Raw genomic sequence first — 17577 nt, forward strand, 5'->3', positions numbered from 1 at the left:
TGACAGATCAAACAAGTTTTGGTATAACTCATCACATCTTCTTGCATATTCGGCCATAGTACCCCTGTGTAATCAATGCATGAGTTCTTCGCCATCCCGGATGACCAGCCCACAATGTATCATGACACTCTTTTAGTAAGGTTTTCTTCAAGTTTCCAGTTTTGGACACATAGACTCTCCTGCCTTTAGTCATTATCAGTCCATCTTCTACCCAGAATTGTCGTGTCTTACCTTCTTCTATTAGTTTGCTCAGTGATTGCGCCTGCTGGTCTGTACTTAAATGTTCCCTGATAAGATTCTTCAAGGGTAATGCCACCCTACTAGTTGATAGATGACTGATGAGTTTCAATGCTGCCAATTCGGTTTTTCTACTTAAAGCATCGGCCACTTCATTCGTCTTCCCTACTTTGTATTCAAAATCAAAATTAAATTCAGCTAGCTTCTCCTACCAACGGGCTTGTTTTGACGTTAGTCCAGGTTGTGACAAAAATTGAGTAACTGCCACATTATCGGTTTTTACCACAAATTTGGACCCCAAGAGATAGTGCCTCTACACTCGAAGACAATGTACCACCGCGAGAAGCTCCTTTTCTTGTGCTGTATAGTTCCGTTTGGCACCTGATAATTTTCTACTTTCAAAAGCAACTGGATGCCCTTCCTGCAAGAGAACTCCCCCTTATGCAAAGTTTGAGGCATCTACTTGCACTTCAAACAACTTTGTCACATCAGGAAGGATTAGCACAGGATCTCCTACAATCTTTTCCTTTAATTCAACGAATGCTAATTGGCACTCTTTTGACCACCCCCATGGCACCCCCTTCCTCAGTAAATTTGTTAACGATACAACACTTCTGGAATACCCCTCTATAAACTTTCGATAGTAGTTGGCTAGGCCCAAGAAAGATCGTAGTTCTCTGATGGATGTAGGTGCTCCCCACTCCTTGATGGTTTGTATTTTAGCTGAATCCATCTGTATCTGGCCCTCCTCAATGATATGCTCCAAGAATTTAATACGCTTTTGAGCGAAAACACACTTCTCCCCTTTTACATATAACTGATTTTCTTTAAGTTTTTGAAACACCTTCCGAAGATGATCTTTATGTTCTTCTAGGGATGCGCTGAAAACCATTATGTTATCAAGGTAAACAACCACAAATTGATCTAGGTAGTCCCGAAAAACTTGATTCATTAGAGAACAAAAGGTAGCAGGTGCATTTGTTAGCCCAAAAGGCATGACAAGGAATTCAAATGCTCCATACTGGGTGACACAAATGGTCTTCAGTTCATCTCCCTCTACAATGCGTACTTGATGATATCCCGATCTCAAGTCCAGTTTAGTGAAATATTTGGCTGTACTTAACTGGTCAAAAATATCGGCAATCAGTGGAATGGGATACTTGTTGCGAACTGTCACCTTATTAAGAGCACGATAATCTACATACAAGCGCAAACTACCATCTTGTTTCTTCTGAAATAACACTGGAGCCCCAAAAGGTGCTTTTGAAGGACGGATGAACCCTGCTGCAATTAGATCATTCAATTGCCTTCTAAGTTGCGCCAACTCCGGCGGTGCCATTCTATAAGGGGCACGTGCTGGCGGCTTTACTCCCGGCAAAAGCTCAATTGCGTGGTCAATCTGTTGTCGGGGTGGTAAAACCCTAGGTAGCTCTTCCGGGATTACCTCCTTGAACTCTTCTAAAACTTCCTTAATTTCAATTGGATATTTCCCTATCTCTTTATCTTTTGAAACTACCGATAGAACCACGAAAGAAGCTTCTCCTCTTTTTACTCCCTTCTTGAATTGAAGGGCCGAAAGCAACTTCTTCTCATCGAAATTGTTGTAGGCTACGAGGACCGCACAAGGTGTATTTCCCATTATCATAGGACAATCCGCAGCTGGGATCGGCATTGAGCGTGTCACTTTAAGAAAATCTATCCCCAATACCACATCAAAGTCGTCGAGGGGTGACACGTTGAAATCAACTGTTCCAGACCACGACCCCATTTGGCAGGCTACTTTAGGTGCCACTCCCACCGTGGTTAATGCTTGAGAATTCACTGCTTTTAACTTCCCCACATCATTATCTACTTGTAATTCTATCGTTGGGCTTTTGAATAAGCAATGAAATTATGGGTGCCCCCTGTATCAATCATGACATTGATTTTCTTTCCATTCAAAAGTAGATCAACGTACATTAATCCCTTCTCCTGAGACTTGTTGGTCACTACTTGGTGCTCTAATGCCCCAAAAAATCTCAATGCTCCCACCATATTCTGTTGTTCTTCTGGGATTGCTGCTGAGGTTTCGGTTTCCCCTCGAAGGGCCTTTAAAGCATTCAAAGCCTTACGTTCAGGGCACTCCGCCACTCGATGCGGACCCATGCAAAGAAAACATGAGATCGGCACACGACGCTCTCCACCCCCCGTTCGTCCGCCCCTATTCATGGGCGCTCTTTTATCTTTCCAAGAACTATTTGTCTCTCTATCCCTTCCCCCATTTGTGGGCTTATACACTTTACTGGGTCTGTAATCATTATTGGTGGACGTAGGGAAATTTCGCTTCCCAGAATTGTCTGAAAAATTATCCAGCCGTTCAGCAGCAGCGAGGGCAAAAGAGAGATCACCAGCACCTTGCCGACGTAGTTCATTCCTTGGCCATGTCTTCAAACCCTGAAGAAAATGAAACAGTCTATCCGATTCAGTCATGTTTATGATGTCCAACATCAAGGCTTGGTATTCCTGTGCATAACTCCTTATTGAGCCGGTTTGTTGCAATTCCATTACTTTGCACTTTGCTATGTACTCCACATTTTCTAGATAGAATTGAGTCTTCAACGCGTGTTTCAACCCCTCCCACGTGTTAATAAGACATCTATTGTGTTGAATATCATTCCATTTAGTTCTCCACCACAATTTTGCATCCCCAACCAGGTATACCGTTGCCATATTTACCCGGTCCACTTCTAGATCCACTCGTGAGCACGTGAAGTAGTGCTCCATATCAAAGAAGAAATTGTCCAGCTCCTTCGCATCTTGCGTACCCCCAAAACTTTTAGGTTCCAGTAGCTTCAATCGAAAACCCTCACTTGGATCTGCAACCGGCCTTCGAGCTATCTGTGCCATTGCATTTACTTTCACAGTTATCTCTTGTAAATCTCTCTGGACCTGGACCACCGCACTTTGGACATTGCCCATCTCCTCCAAATCTTCCTTCAAAGCAGTAATGGACTCCTTAACATCTTCTGTAAGGAAATCAAAATTATTCGTTAGCTCCCGTAAGGAGGCCTCAAGCTCTATTGGCTCTCCCCATTGGGACGAAAGAGATGGCAATATGCCCTCAATATGTTCCAGCCTACTCTCAAAGGCTTCCAATTGCTCGATACTCTTCTGGAAGGCCTCAAGCTCTCTTGGCCTTTTCTCCAAGGATTTCACACGTGGAATGAATTTTTCAAGTTCCTCAAGTCTCTCTACAACTTTTGGTACCCCGTAGAGATTTTCTGTGGGGTTTTCTTCAGCGGCCTCAAGCTCTGTTGGCACGCCTTTCTCCTTTATCAATGTTGCCACCAACCCTTGGAGTTCACCGCACGTTGTCTTCAGGGTTACAAGTTTCTTCTCAAGCGCCTCAATGCGCTCCACTTTTCCTGACTTTTTTCTCATATTACTACTCATGGTGCACGCACACACTGTGCTCTAATACCAACTGTCACGGACCCCCAAAATGGGACTCAAGTAAGGGCCGTGTGGCACTCGTTGAGAGCTCTCCCTCAACAAGTCAGTCAAGTCTCACACGTTCAAGCTTGCAAGCACGAGCACCAGGTGAGTCTCAATACTCAAGAAAAATAAGGAACAATGGGATATCGCACGAGTAATATATTCTTATACACTGAATAAGACTATAACAATCAGAGACATTACAAGCCAAGGCAACAAAACACTACAATGAAAAGGACTTGTATTATTCAACTATAAGAGAATAACCATGCAAACGATAACACAGATAAACATATATTCATTCTAAATCCCTGGAGAATACAATTATAGCAGTATCTCTCTCCCCCTTTTCCCCATTACATTGTCACTCCCTAACACTAAGCTTGACTCTCCCCTGAGCAACAAACCTAGGTGGTTGCTCCATGTAGATATCCTCCTCAAGATCACCATGAAAGAAGGCATTCTTCACATCTAACTGATGTAGAGGCTAGTGACAAGTAGTAGCCAAGGAGGTGAACAAACGTACTGATGTAAGTTTGGCAACTAGAGAAAAGTGTCAAAATAATCTAAACCATACCACCCTTAAGCAACAAGACGAGCCATAGAACCATCAGGGTTGACTTTCACAGTGTATACCCAACGACAACCAACCACAAACTTGTCAGAAGGAAGAGGTACCAATTCCCAAGTGCCATTGTCTTGTAAAGCATTCATCTATTTAACCATAACATCCCTCCACCCAGAGTGGGCTAAGGCTTGGGAAACAGATTTAGGAAGGGTAGTAGATGATAGAGCAGTAACAAAACACAAATAGGAGGCTTGGGATACATATGCGTTTACCTTTCCGAATAGAAATGGGATTATCAACATCATGGGAAATATGATCATCAGATGAGGAAACCAAAGGCGTGGTAGTAGAAGCTAGAGGGGACTCTCTTCCTTGGAGGCGTCGTCGTGAATACACCTGCAAATTAGGATGATCGAGACAATGAGAAGGACTCGATCTACGTGGAGACTAAGATGGTTGGTTGGGCAAGGACAACAAAGTAGAATTTGGAAGATTAGGCAGAGGAAAACACTTACTGAGCTCATAAGCACTTAGGGATTAGGTGTAGTAAGGTGTAGAGTCAAAGAAGGTAACATCTACAGAAACAAAGAAGTGATGCAGCACAGGACTATAACAACGATATCTCTTTTTAGTATATGAGTAGCCTAGAAGGACACATTTTATAGCATGAGGATCCAACTTATCCACCCCAAGAGTTAGTTGATGAACAAAGGACACACACTCAAATATATGAGGAGGGAGAGAGAATAAAGGTGAATTAGGAAAGAGAATGGAGTAGGGAATTTTACCACTAAGAATAGAGGATGATATCTTGTTGATTAGATAGCAAGAAGTAAGTACAACATCACTCCAAAACACTTTAGGTACATGCATTTGATAAAGTAAGGTGCGTGTGATTTCAAGGATATGTCTATTTTTCTTCTCTGTAACCCCATTTTGTTGAGGAGTGTGGGCATAGGAAGATTGATGGACAATACCAAATTGAGTCATATACGTAGAAAATTGTGAACTGAATTACTCTTTAGCATTATCACTTCAAAGTATTCAAACTGGCAAACCAAATTGAGTCTTCATTTCATAACAAAAGGCACAAAATATATGAAATAGTTTGAAATGATCTTTTATTAAATACAGTCAAGTCATTCTTGAATAATCATCCACAAAGGTTGCAAAGTACTAGAAACCCAACTCTGACACAACTCTACTAGGACCCCAAACATTAGAATGGACTAACATGAAAGGGCTTGCAGCCTGTTTATTAACTTGGGAAGCAAAAAGGACGCGGTGGTGCTTTCCTAACTGACAAGACTCACAATCAAGACTAGACACGGAACGCAAATTAGGAACAAGACGTTTCAACTTGTCTAGTGAAGGATGACCAAGATGACAATGAATTTGGAGAGGTGACAGCAGCAACAGTGCAGGCAGTAGAAGGAGATAGCGGCTCAAAGTGATGGCGGCTCAAAGTGATGAAGTCCACTAACTTCACACCCTGCGCCAATCATCTTCCTCGTCTTCAAATTCTGAATAATCACATAATTAGGAAAGGATGTTACTGAACAACTCATGGGTTTAGTAATCTTGCTAACGGTTGTAGGATTGAAAGGAAACTAGGGAATATACAAAACCGAAGGAAGAGAAATAGAAGGAGTGGGATTTACAGTCCCAATTCCCTTGATTGCAGTGGTGGATCCATCAGCAAGAGTAACACAAGGTAAATTTGCAGGATATTGAAGATTAGAGAAGAAACTAGGTATACTTGTGATATGGTCAGTGGCAGTGGAGTCTATGGCCTAAGGGCTAGGACAAGAAGTATTAGATGACAAGCATACTGTGGGATTACCTGTTTAGGCAAGAGATGCAATGGGAAGAGAAGCTTGTTGTTATACTTGATACTGTTGGAACTTGGAATACTAGCTATGACATGGATATAGTACGCTGCCCCCCAATTGGCCCCAAAGGCGTGGAGTTGGTGGTGGCTGAATTGGCTGCCCCCAAAGGTGTGAAGTCAGTGGTGGCTGCATTGGCAACACGTGAAGGTCTACCGTGGAGATCCCAACACTACTGAATAGTATGATTACTCCGTCCACAATGATTGCACTTGCAAAGTGTGCCTCTACCTTGTCTATCTCTACCACCACGACCACTTGAACCACCTCGATAACTTTTGTGGTTGTTTGGTAGAGAACTAGAATCACCCTATGTAGCAAAGGCTGTCCTCTATGAGCTAGATGCAAGAGCAGGAGAATGTGTGTTAAAGGAAGCATGAAAGGCATGAGAATAAACATCGGCAAATGATGGCAACCTGGCACTACTAAGTATTTGGGATTGGACTGCCTCAAACTCGACTCTCAAGCCCGCTAGAACCCGAAGGTTTGTCATTTGTTCCCTCTGCTTTTGCATCTCACGAATGTCGGTAGTTATTGGTTGCATGACGTAAGATCCTCATGAATACGCTTCGTCTCTCCAAAATAATGGGCAATGCTCCGATCTCCTTATTGTAACTGAAAGTACTCCTAGGATAAATCATACATATGTGTAATGTTACTAGATTATAGAAGCTTGGCATAATCCCAAGTCTCCTTGCACGTATCTAGATGCATACACATATGTGCAATCTGTGGCTCCATCAAATTCCACAAGAGGAAAACAATCAACACATCTTCTTGAATCCACACTTCTTTTCTCTTCTCATCAAAAGGATCAGATTCGAGCAAGTGGTCAGATTTTCCTAATCATGCTAAATAAACATGAACAGCTTTAGACCATTGAACATAATTCTTTCCATCCAACTTTTGAGTTGTTATCTGTGACAGCGATGTAGGAAACATATTTTTGGGATTCATAAACTCCATCCTAACTCTCACAAACTTGCAGCCACACCAATGTCAAACAAGAAGAACAATCAAAAGTAATGGGGACAATCACAAACTATGTGAAGCACGACACAACCGCAGATGAGGTGAACAACTCACCTACTGATATAGCACTGCCACAGCCTCACAACTTAACTTACAAACACTGCCACTGCTCCAAGAAACTCACAAAGAAGCCTTTACAAACACCGAACAGAAATTAATGGATTACCGCGAGTGCATGGTAAAAAAAAAGGTTGGATTTTTGAGCAAAAAACATGCCCAACAGCTTGATAATGTTGTCTAGAGAAGGAATCAAAACATGGCAGAGGGGGAAAAAAAAAAGAAAATAAAAAGGTGGTGGAAACTCTCTCACATGCCAGCACATAGGGTCAGCACTGCTGGAAGTTGGCCAGCACGTGCCGATGGGGTTTTGTGGGGGTAGGCTTTGGAGGGTTCTGTTTTTGGCTTTATGGTTGGTTTTGTGAAATAATGAAGGGTGGAAGTGGATCTGAGAAGGGCAGCAATGGGAATGTGTTTTCCGACAATGGCTGAGTATAATAGGGTTTAGGTTGGATCATGATCTGATACCTTATTGATATTTTGATTAAAATGAATGACCTAACTTGAAGATAGGTCTCTCCCTCTATTTATAATACAAACCAAATACATTCTAATGACAATATTACCATTACTAACTCTCACTAATTAGCATACTAACACACTTAATAATAATACTAAAAGATACAAATAAGCTCTAATAGTTGCTTTACTAAATTTTGTTTGTGTATTGATCTTGTTGGTAGTTGATTTTGGTTGGCCTTTATATTGATTAAATGTGAAGGATGCCTTATTGTATGGAGATTTGTCAAAAGAGATACACATGAGTGACCTCTTGGGTATGTTGCTCAAGGGGAGGATTGTAAATATGTAGGTTGCATAAAGCCATTTATGGCCTTGAGTAGTCTCTTCGAATTTGGTTAATTTGGTGGTCTTTGCATTTGGATTTATTTAGTGCTTTACTCTGATCATTCAATCTTTGTTCACAAGAAGGATGTAGGTGTGATACTTCTAGTAGTTTATGTTGCGGATATGGCACTAGTAGTCACCAGAGTAGGATTGTAGATGCCAAGTAGTGGCTTCAAGCAAAATTTGAAAGCAAGGACGTCGGCTGGCAAGTTGATTTATCTGATTGTCACTAGACTATCAACATCCTTCTGTTGTGGGGGTGGGTGGTTAGTCTATGAAAAATCTCAATAGATCATATTGGTATCCTACTTGTAGGATTTCATGGTATCTTAAAAGGCTCTCCTCATAGAGGATGTATAAATGTAATTAGAACTTTGAGATCATGAGATACTCTTCTGCAGGTTGGGCTTGCTTTGTGGACAATCAAAGTTCTAATACTATATACTGTATATTTGTGGGAGGTAATATTGTTTCTTGCTATAGCAAGAAGTATTGTAGCAAGATCTAGCATTGAAGCATAATACTGAGCTATAGCTCATATCGTGAGTGAGCTTATGTGGTTCAAGTCTCTTTTGCTAGAGATGAGATTCTTGGTAATGAAGCCAATAGATATGTGTTGTGATAATCAAGCTGCCATTTATATTGCTATGAATCTAGTTTTTCATGAGGGTGCACAACACATTGAATTCGGTTGTCATTTTTGTGAGGGATGCTGAAGGAGGTTGTGAGGAATCCTTTTGTGAAATCTATGTTTTAGTTGGGCAATATTTTTAAGCCTTTATTTAAGCCTGCCTTGCCTAATGGATAACAAGCTCGGGCTAGGTGATATTTATACACCCCCAGCTTTAGGGGGGGAGTATTAAAGGGGAATATGTTATTTTAATTATTAGGTTGTGTGAGTGGGAGCATTTTGTCCTTATGTGTTTGTTATTATTAATATATAAAAGGGTAACCTAGAGCTAATTTGTGTTGTTCGAAACCACTACCTAATATTTCCTCTTCCTCTCTTTGTCTTACCTCCATCTCTAACTTTACAACATGGATCATGTAAACAATAACAATAGAGAGTGGGCCTAGTAGGACATGGGTCGATGTAAATTGTTGTTGACCCCTACATCTAAATTCTACCAAAACTGAAAAGGAGATGAAATCTATATTGTGGATTGCTAATATGTTGTATGAGTTATTCATATTGAGGGTTCGAATCCCTCTCTTCCCCCCTTCCCCCCCATGTCTCCCGAAACCCAAAAAAAAGTTGCCCCTGAGATGAGAGAGCCTCCCACTCCTTGCACCTGTTGTCCCAAATACTTCCAATTACCTCCCTCCCCATTCACACTATCAAGCTTTGTTTCTTTGAAGAAAACAAAAATGAGGAGAATTTCTTTTCAGAACTTATTTGATCAGCCCCCTTTTCTTAATGTCCCTTAAAAAGCCCTTACATTCCAAATATTATCCCTTTACCCTTGTTACCTTTGCCTCTACTCGAGTAATTGATAGAGGTTGCTAACTCTTTCAATTATTTTGGGCTTTGTCCCCTCTCACGCGACTTAGGAGTAACAACTAACTACTCTTGCACTGGAGGAGACACTAATTTAATGCCCATACCTCTATGAGTTCTTTTGCGTCTCGTTGTCTCTCACCTTGTAACACACTATTGGCTAAGACTCCTCCCTCATTTGATTGCTCACTACGGAACAAAAGAATATTTCTAGATCTAGGCAAATTAGTAATCTGAAAACACATTGGGAATTCGAGTTCCCCTTGATCTTGCACTGTAGGCTCATTCACATTACGTACCATTTTATTAGGAATCAAAACACTCATGACATCATTAGAACAACAATCACTAAATGGAATGATAGCCAAAAGCCCCTCTTTGGAGGAACTCATGGGGGACCTTATCCACTACCACTAGGAGTTCCTCTGAACATACAGGGGGTTAGTGTTCTCCATTTGAAGAAAAAAGAAGACCAGGTTGATTGTTTGATTAGGAGGGGTGTTTGGCTGTAGTTCCATTTAGTGATCGATGCCCTAGTGATGTCTTGGTTGCTTCTATTTTTGTGGGTAGTATTGTACAACGAAGAAAGAAAAAGATATAGGGGACTTGAATTCCCCAAAAGATATTTTCTCATTCTTAATTTGCTTAAAGTTACTCATATTCCTTCGTGCCAAAGGAAGGAAATCAATGAGGTTTTTGGATTAAAAATTAAATTAGGAAGTGTGAGATTGGACTAGTAATCTTAAGTTTTAATAAATATTTGGAGTTGCGCCTTTTAGTTGGGTGTTGTATGTTAGAGTGGCTATTTGTATGTTTTTAGGATTTGGTGGTGGAGAGGGTGTTTTAAGTATCTAGATGGGTGGAAAGGGTGCTTTATTCTTTTTACGTGGTTGTATCACCCTCATTAAGGCTTGTCTTCATAGCATTCCTTTCTATGGTGTCTATTTTTAGAATTCTTGCCAGTCATGGTGGGATGAAAATTCAGGAATAAGATGTTTGTTCTGAAAGTCCTTGGGGGTGTTTTTGCATTTCTATTCTATGTTTATCCTTCATACCAAATTTCTTGTGGGTAATGGTTTTTGAATTTGCTAACAGAAAGACATTTGTTTTGGTGATTTTGCACTTTTCATCTCTTCTATTTGTGTGTATCATCTTCCTTCGGTACTTAATGGATTCATTTCTTCTTTTTTAATCTCTAACAAATAGAGTATCTATTAGGAATTCCATGTTTGTGGGGAATTCCATTTTTGTTGTTCTCGTAGGGATCATTTGGAACCATTTATGGAAAAGTACTTTCTTGAAAAAAGGTACTCATCTGGAAAAGTACCGACAATAAGTGCTTACCTAGAAAAGTGCTGATTGTTGTAAGTATTGGGGCAAAAGACACTAACTTCCTTTGAGGTTTGACAAAAAGACAATGACCTTCCTTGAGATTTCAAAAATTCTAGGGACCTCCCATGAGGTTTCAAAAATCCTAGGGAACTCCCTTGAGGTTTGTCAAAAAGACATAAACATTCCCTTGTATTTTGCGAAAAGATAAGTTTTTTTAGGGGAGGTCTATGTCTTTTTGGCAAATCTCAAGTTCGGTATGTGACATTTTTGAAACCTCAGGGGAGGTTTGTGTCATTTTTGACAAATCTCAGGGGAGGCCCCTGAGATTTTTGAAAACTTTGTGGTGGTCTCTATTTTTTTGCTAAACCTTAGGGGAGGTGAGTTTCTTTGGCCCTAACTATTGTTTGGTTGTGTCTTAATATAACTATTGATTATAAGTACTTATAAAATTTATAATAATAGTGACTTTTATGACAGGTACTATATAATTTATTATAATAATACTATTATTAAATTTCAAAAATTAATTTGTATTATAATAAATAACAAAATTTTCATTATTATTTATGTTAATTGATATTTTTAATGATAATTCCAACATTTTCTAATTAACATATTAGTGACCATTTCCAATTTTACTAATTAACAAATGAAATAATAGTTCTAATGAAAATTTGTAATTAATATTTGGATAGCTATATAAATTGTTATAATAATATTATTATTTACTTTCAACGCGCAATTAGTCCCATGCCCGGGTAAAGGAAGAGGGTTGTGTTAAGTAGCTAGTAGCCAGCGTAAAACTTGTTAGATCACTATGATATGAATCCTTAACGATTATTCTAGCATCCCCTATGAGTGATGTGTTACATTTATACCACTCGGATGTAGTGAAAAGTGTGCGAGGGTAGACTAGTTTGTCGCCTTGAAGCGATGCGTTTTGTCGGTGCTTGGGCATGGTGTCAAATATGCAAGGGTTCCTACATTATTCTAGACGTGGGTGAGTGAAGAAGTTAGCTCAGGAGACTAGGATTAGATTAGCAATTTGGAATATAGGGACGTAATGATAAAAACATGGAAATTGTGGACACAATGATTAGAAGAAAAATTAATTTGATCTGCCTTCAAGAAAGTAATTGGGTGGGGGAGAAATCTAGAAAATTGAAAAATCAGGATTTAAACTTTGGTACACTTGAAAAGAAAAACATAATAATGGGGTAGGAATTATTGTAGACAAAAACTTAAAAGATAGCATTGTAGACGTCAAAAGAGTAGGGGATAGAATTATAAAAAACAAGATGGTCTTAGGCGAAGGGATAATAAATGTCATTAGTTACTTATGCTCCTCAAGTATGCTTAGCAAAAAACTTTAAGAGATAATTTTGGGAAGATATGGATAGTATTATACAAAGGATATCATCATATCAGGGACTAGGAAAATATTCATCAGAGCAGATTTGAATGGACATGTTGGAAAGGATAATAAAGGTTATGAGAGGATATATGGAGGATATGGCTAATGACTTTGGGGAGATGAGCTTAGACTTTGGTATATCATATGATTTTATCACAGTGAATACTTGCTTTAAGAAGAGAGAAGAACACTTAATAACATTCAAAAGTGGACAAAATAAAAGTCAAATATATATGTTTTTTAACTAGGAGGGTAGATCATTTATCATTTAAGGATTATAAAGTTATCCCAGGTGAAAGCTTAACCGCACAACATAGAGTTTTAGTGTTAGAGATATGTATTAAAAAATTGAAGAGAAAGGATAAAATAAATCAGTGCAAAAGAATTAGGTGGTGGAACCTGAAGGGAGAAAATATAATAAAATTTAAAAATAAAATGATAAAAATGGTGATAGGACTATTGGGGATGTTGTAGACACAAACATTCTTTGGAGTAGGATAGCTAGCTCTATTAAAAAGATAACAAAAGAGATTTTAGGTGAATCAAGAGGAAAATTCTTGAATAGCAAAACAAGTTGGTGGTGGAATCAAGATGTCCAAAAAGTTGTAAAGACAAAAAGAATTTGGTATAAAATATGGCAAAAATGCAGAAACATGGAAAACTTTGAAAAAGTATAAAAAGGCGAGAAAAGATGCAAAAAAGAACAAGGACTTAAGTAATGTAAAATGTATAAAAAGTGAGGATGAAATTGTCTTGGTTAAGGAAGAAGACATAAAAGAAGGATGGCGAAGTTACTTTAGTAAGCTCTTTAATGAAAACCAAGTAGAAGTCTTAAACTTAGATTTGACAAATGAGGAAAAGGCCAAAAATATGAGATTTATTCGCACAATCAAAGTTAATGAAGTTAATTTTGCACTAAAAAAGATGAAAAATGGAAAAGCTATAGGACCGGATAACATCCCAAGTCTCGGGTTCGAGACTTGGGAGCGGCCTCTCCAAAAATGGGGGTAAGGCTTGCCAACATCCACCTCTCCCATACCCCACTCAAAGTGGGAGCCTTGTGCACTGGGTACGACCTTTTTTTTAATATTTTTATATATATATATATACATACACACAAAAATAAAGGATATATTCAAAATTGTGATAACTATCGTGGAATTAAACTTTTGAGTTATACAATGAAATTGAGGGAAAGGGTAGTAGAACAAAGATTAAGGTTAGAAACAAAGGTCTCAAAATATCAATTTGGTTTTATATTTGGGAGAACTACTACGAAAGCTATTTATTTTTTAAGAAGATTAATGGAAAAGTTTAGGGACTTGCATATGGTATTTATTGACTTAGAGAAAGTGAATGATAGAGTATTTGAGGAAGTTATATGCCGGGTTTTAGAAAAAAAAAAAATGGTGTATGTAGTAGGCATATTGATGTCATTAAGGATATGTATGTTGAAGTAATGACTAGTGTTAGGACTAGATGGAGAGACTAGAAAATTTCCAACCACAATGGGTGTACATCAGGGATTTGCTTTGAGTAGTTATCTTTTTACTTTAAAGATGGATGAACTAACTAGTGGTATCTAAAATGAGGTTCCATTGTGTATGTTGTTTGCAGATGATATTGTCTTGATTGATAAAACTAGGGTGGACTAGAATCTAAGTTATAGTTATGGAGAGAAGTTTTAGAATCTAGAAGCTTTAGGATTAGTAGAAATAAGACAAAATATATGAACTGTAATTTCAGTCATACTAGGAAGAATATTGGAGATAAAGTTAAACTTGATGATGAAGAAATCAATAGCACATTAGCACTAATATATTTCGATGCCTTGGATCTATTATGCAAGCTAAAGGAGAAATTGAAGAAGATGTATTGCATAGAGTTAGAGCAGGTTAGGTAAAATGAAGAAGTGTTTCAAGTGTGCTAAGTGATTGTAGAATACCCTTAAAATTAAAAGGTAAGTTTTGTAGAACAGCTGTAAGATCAGCTATGCTATATGGATTAGCATGTTGGGCGACTAAGAAATAACATATTCAAAAAGTTAAAGTTGCCAAGATGAGAATGTTAAGGTGGATGAGTGGTATAACGTTAAAATATAAATTAAGAAATGAATATATTTGCGGTAAGTTAGGCATAGCTCCTGTTGAAGATAGGATAAGGGAGGGATGACCTAGATGGTTTGGGTACTTGCAATGTATGCCACATAGTGCGCTAGTGAGGAAGAGTGAGTTACTATGAGGGGCAATAGAAGGGGTAGGGGTAGACCTAAAATAACTTGGAATGAGATAGAGAGTAAGATTTAACAACCCTGAATTTGTCAAAGGATGCCCATTATTGCATAAATTGGGGGAAAATAATTGATGTAGCCAACCCCACCAAGTGGGACTTAAAGCTTGGTTTGTTGTTTATGTTGTTATAATTTCAACATATAATTAATATATTATAGTACGTAGAAAATTATATTTGATTACTCATTTATGTTATTAAACATAAATTATTATTAATAGTTTTAATTAACATTTTTAATTTAGTTACAGTTAATAATTTAGGTAATATTTTTAGTTGAAATATTTTCAAATATTGCTTTTCAATATTAACATAAATTATATGTTCAAAATTTTATGAGTAAAATTTTTGAAGCAATTAATAATATTGTTAATTAAACTTGTAATGCAGTGATTAAACATAAAATGTTAATATTTTTTATGTTAATTACCATTAATTCTAGTTATAATTTGATAATTATTTGCCAAATATATTTCTATAAACAATTTAGATTAAATTTCTAATTTGATTTCTATAAAAAAGGAAAATCTAAATTAATTGATTGGGGCCAATCTGGTTTTCATAATTTCTACCAAAAAAAAAAAAAATGGTAATTAGGGCACTAATTGGATGGAGTAGGAGGAGAAGGAAGAGGAGGATGATGCGCTGGAGGTGTTGGCGGAGGCTAGTGAAGGTAGAGGTTGATGAAGGTAAAAAGGTGGGGGGGGGGGGGGGGGTGCTGGAGAACGTGGAGATGGCAGAAGTGTTTGGGGCAGTGGAAGAGGAGGAGCAGGAGGATGACGAGAGGAGTCCGTGTGCTGCATGCAGCAGCTGGTGAGAGTGAGAAAACCCCGGGGGGGGGGGGGGGGGGAGAAAAAGAAGAGACAAAATTATCTTTTTGTCCAACAGTTGGTAATCTCAGATTACTTCTTGAAAAGTACTTCCCTCCCCCCCCTCCCCCCGGCGGAAAACACCAAAACTGAAAACCAAAAAAAAGTTGTTTTCAAAAGTACTTTCTCCAATAAGTACTTATTGTGGCACAAACCAAACACCTCGTTTTTATAAAAGTACTTAAGTACTTTACTCGGGTTGTCTGGAATAAATTGTTTGGTATATGTGGTGAAGACTGGATTTGTCCCTCCACTTTGAAGGCTTTTTGCTCTAATCACTTTTGGAGGTTTTGGAAAAGGGAAGGATAGGAAAGCCTTGTGGCGATGCACTATTATGGCTGTTATTTGTTGTGTATTGTTAGAGAGAAACTCCATAATTTTTAAAGGGGTGGCCACAGACAATGATTTGGTTTGGAGTAAAACGGTTTATCTTTTGCCATTGTGGGTGTCGGCTAATGGCTGTTTTCATCATGTTCCTCTGTGAGACTTGCAGCGGGACTGGTTGGCTCTCATTGATTTGGCTTTCAGATTATGATGATCTCTTGGTGTAATTTTTGTTATTGTTTTAAAGGGAGGATCTCTTATGCTCTCAGTTTTCCTTTCTTTTCGACTTTTTTCTTTTGCTGTACATTCTCATCTCTTCAAATAATTTCTTGGTTTATAAAAAAAAAGGAAAGAAAGTTCTTTTTGAATATGTTCCAAATGGGGGCTTTATCATAGGGAGGCAGGGGGGAGCTCTCTCCTCTGCTATTTTTTTGAGGGCTGTCACCTTACAAATACGAGGGACATTTGGTCATGGATTTTAGATTCTGAAGCGGTTTATTCTTGTAAATATTTCTCTTGAGCATTTGATTTGTGCTAACATGTCCTTTCCACTTCATCATTGGAAGGCTAAAGTCTCTGCTAAGATTAAAGATTTTATTTGGTTGGTTATTCTCAATAGAGTTAATGACAGCAATTTATTGTAGAGTAGGGCCCCTTTGAAAGCTTTTTCTCCAAATGCATGTACTTTGTGTTTTGATTGTTCACATTTGCTTCTCTCTTTTTTCTTTGTTAGAGGGTTGTTTGGTTTATTTGGAGGAAGTCATATTTTCATGGGATGGTGCAGAATTTTTTGGCTATTACGTATACGTGTGTTGGGTGGAGTGGAGATGGCTTGGAATTGGGGGATGTGGGATTTTTTGTAGTTTTTTGGGAAATTTGGTTGGAGCTGAATGCACATATTATTATAAGAAGAATATGATGTGTTTGGCACAGGATTCATCATATGACCTTGCTTTGGTCTTTGCAGCTGGTTGCACTAAAGGGGTGTTTTTCCCAGTTGTGGTGAGATTGACGGGTTTTATTATTGGGTAAAAGACACGACCCTCTTGAGTCAGTGGAAAGGCTCTCTTGAGATTTGGAAAAAAGGCACAAACCTCCCTTGAGCTTTCAAAAATTCCATGGACCTCCCTTGAGGTTTTCCAAAAATATGCAGACCTTCCCTTATATTTGGCAAAAAGAGGGGCCAGGAAGGGGTATAAGTGTCCCAAATCAAATATGAGGTGAGGTCTCTTGGATTATTAAAACTTCAGGGGAGGTTGTGTATTTTTGTTGAACCTCAAGAGAAGTTCGTGAGATTTTTGAAACCTTAGGTCGGTGTCTTATTCCAAACCTCATATGGGATGTTAGTGTCTTTTGCCTTATTTTAACTCTAGGTTTTACCTTTTTCTTTTTTCCTTTTCTTTCTTTACAAGAGGATTTCTTATTCTCCTTCTTGTTCATTGTTTCTTCTTTAATGAAATCTCTTCTTTTTGTATAGAAAGAGTGAGAACCCCATTAATCCCTTGGGCTCATAAAACATATGATAAATGGAACAAGTGCTATTGTTTTATTAGTTAAAATAGTAAAAATCTAATAAATTTTCAATAAACATGTGTTCTACAACCCAAGCCTTAAATTTCCAGTGCTATAAGATAATTTTGATTGTTACAAAAATTTAACAACTTGAGAAAAACAATAACTAGAAAAGAAATGAAGGTTGAACTTGAACGATATAGAATAGAAGTATGAAATTATTAACATTATCATAG

General features: G+C 38.2%; 1 protein-coding gene across 1 annotated transcript in view; it reads left to right on the forward strand.

Annotated features, from left to right (window-relative positions):
* The window catches only part of LOC131153603 (tricalbin-3-like), a 66447-nt gene that overhangs the window by 13597 nt on the left and 35273 nt on the right, over positions 1–17577 (forward strand). The gene's annotated exons all lie outside the window — the stretch shown is intronic.

Source organism: Malania oleifera, chromosome 4, assembly GCF_029873635.1.
Source record: "Malania oleifera isolate guangnan ecotype guangnan chromosome 4, ASM2987363v1, whole genome shotgun sequence".
In the NCBI taxonomy this organism is placed as follows: Eukaryota; Viridiplantae; Streptophyta; class Magnoliopsida; order Santalales; family Ximeniaceae; genus Malania; species Malania oleifera.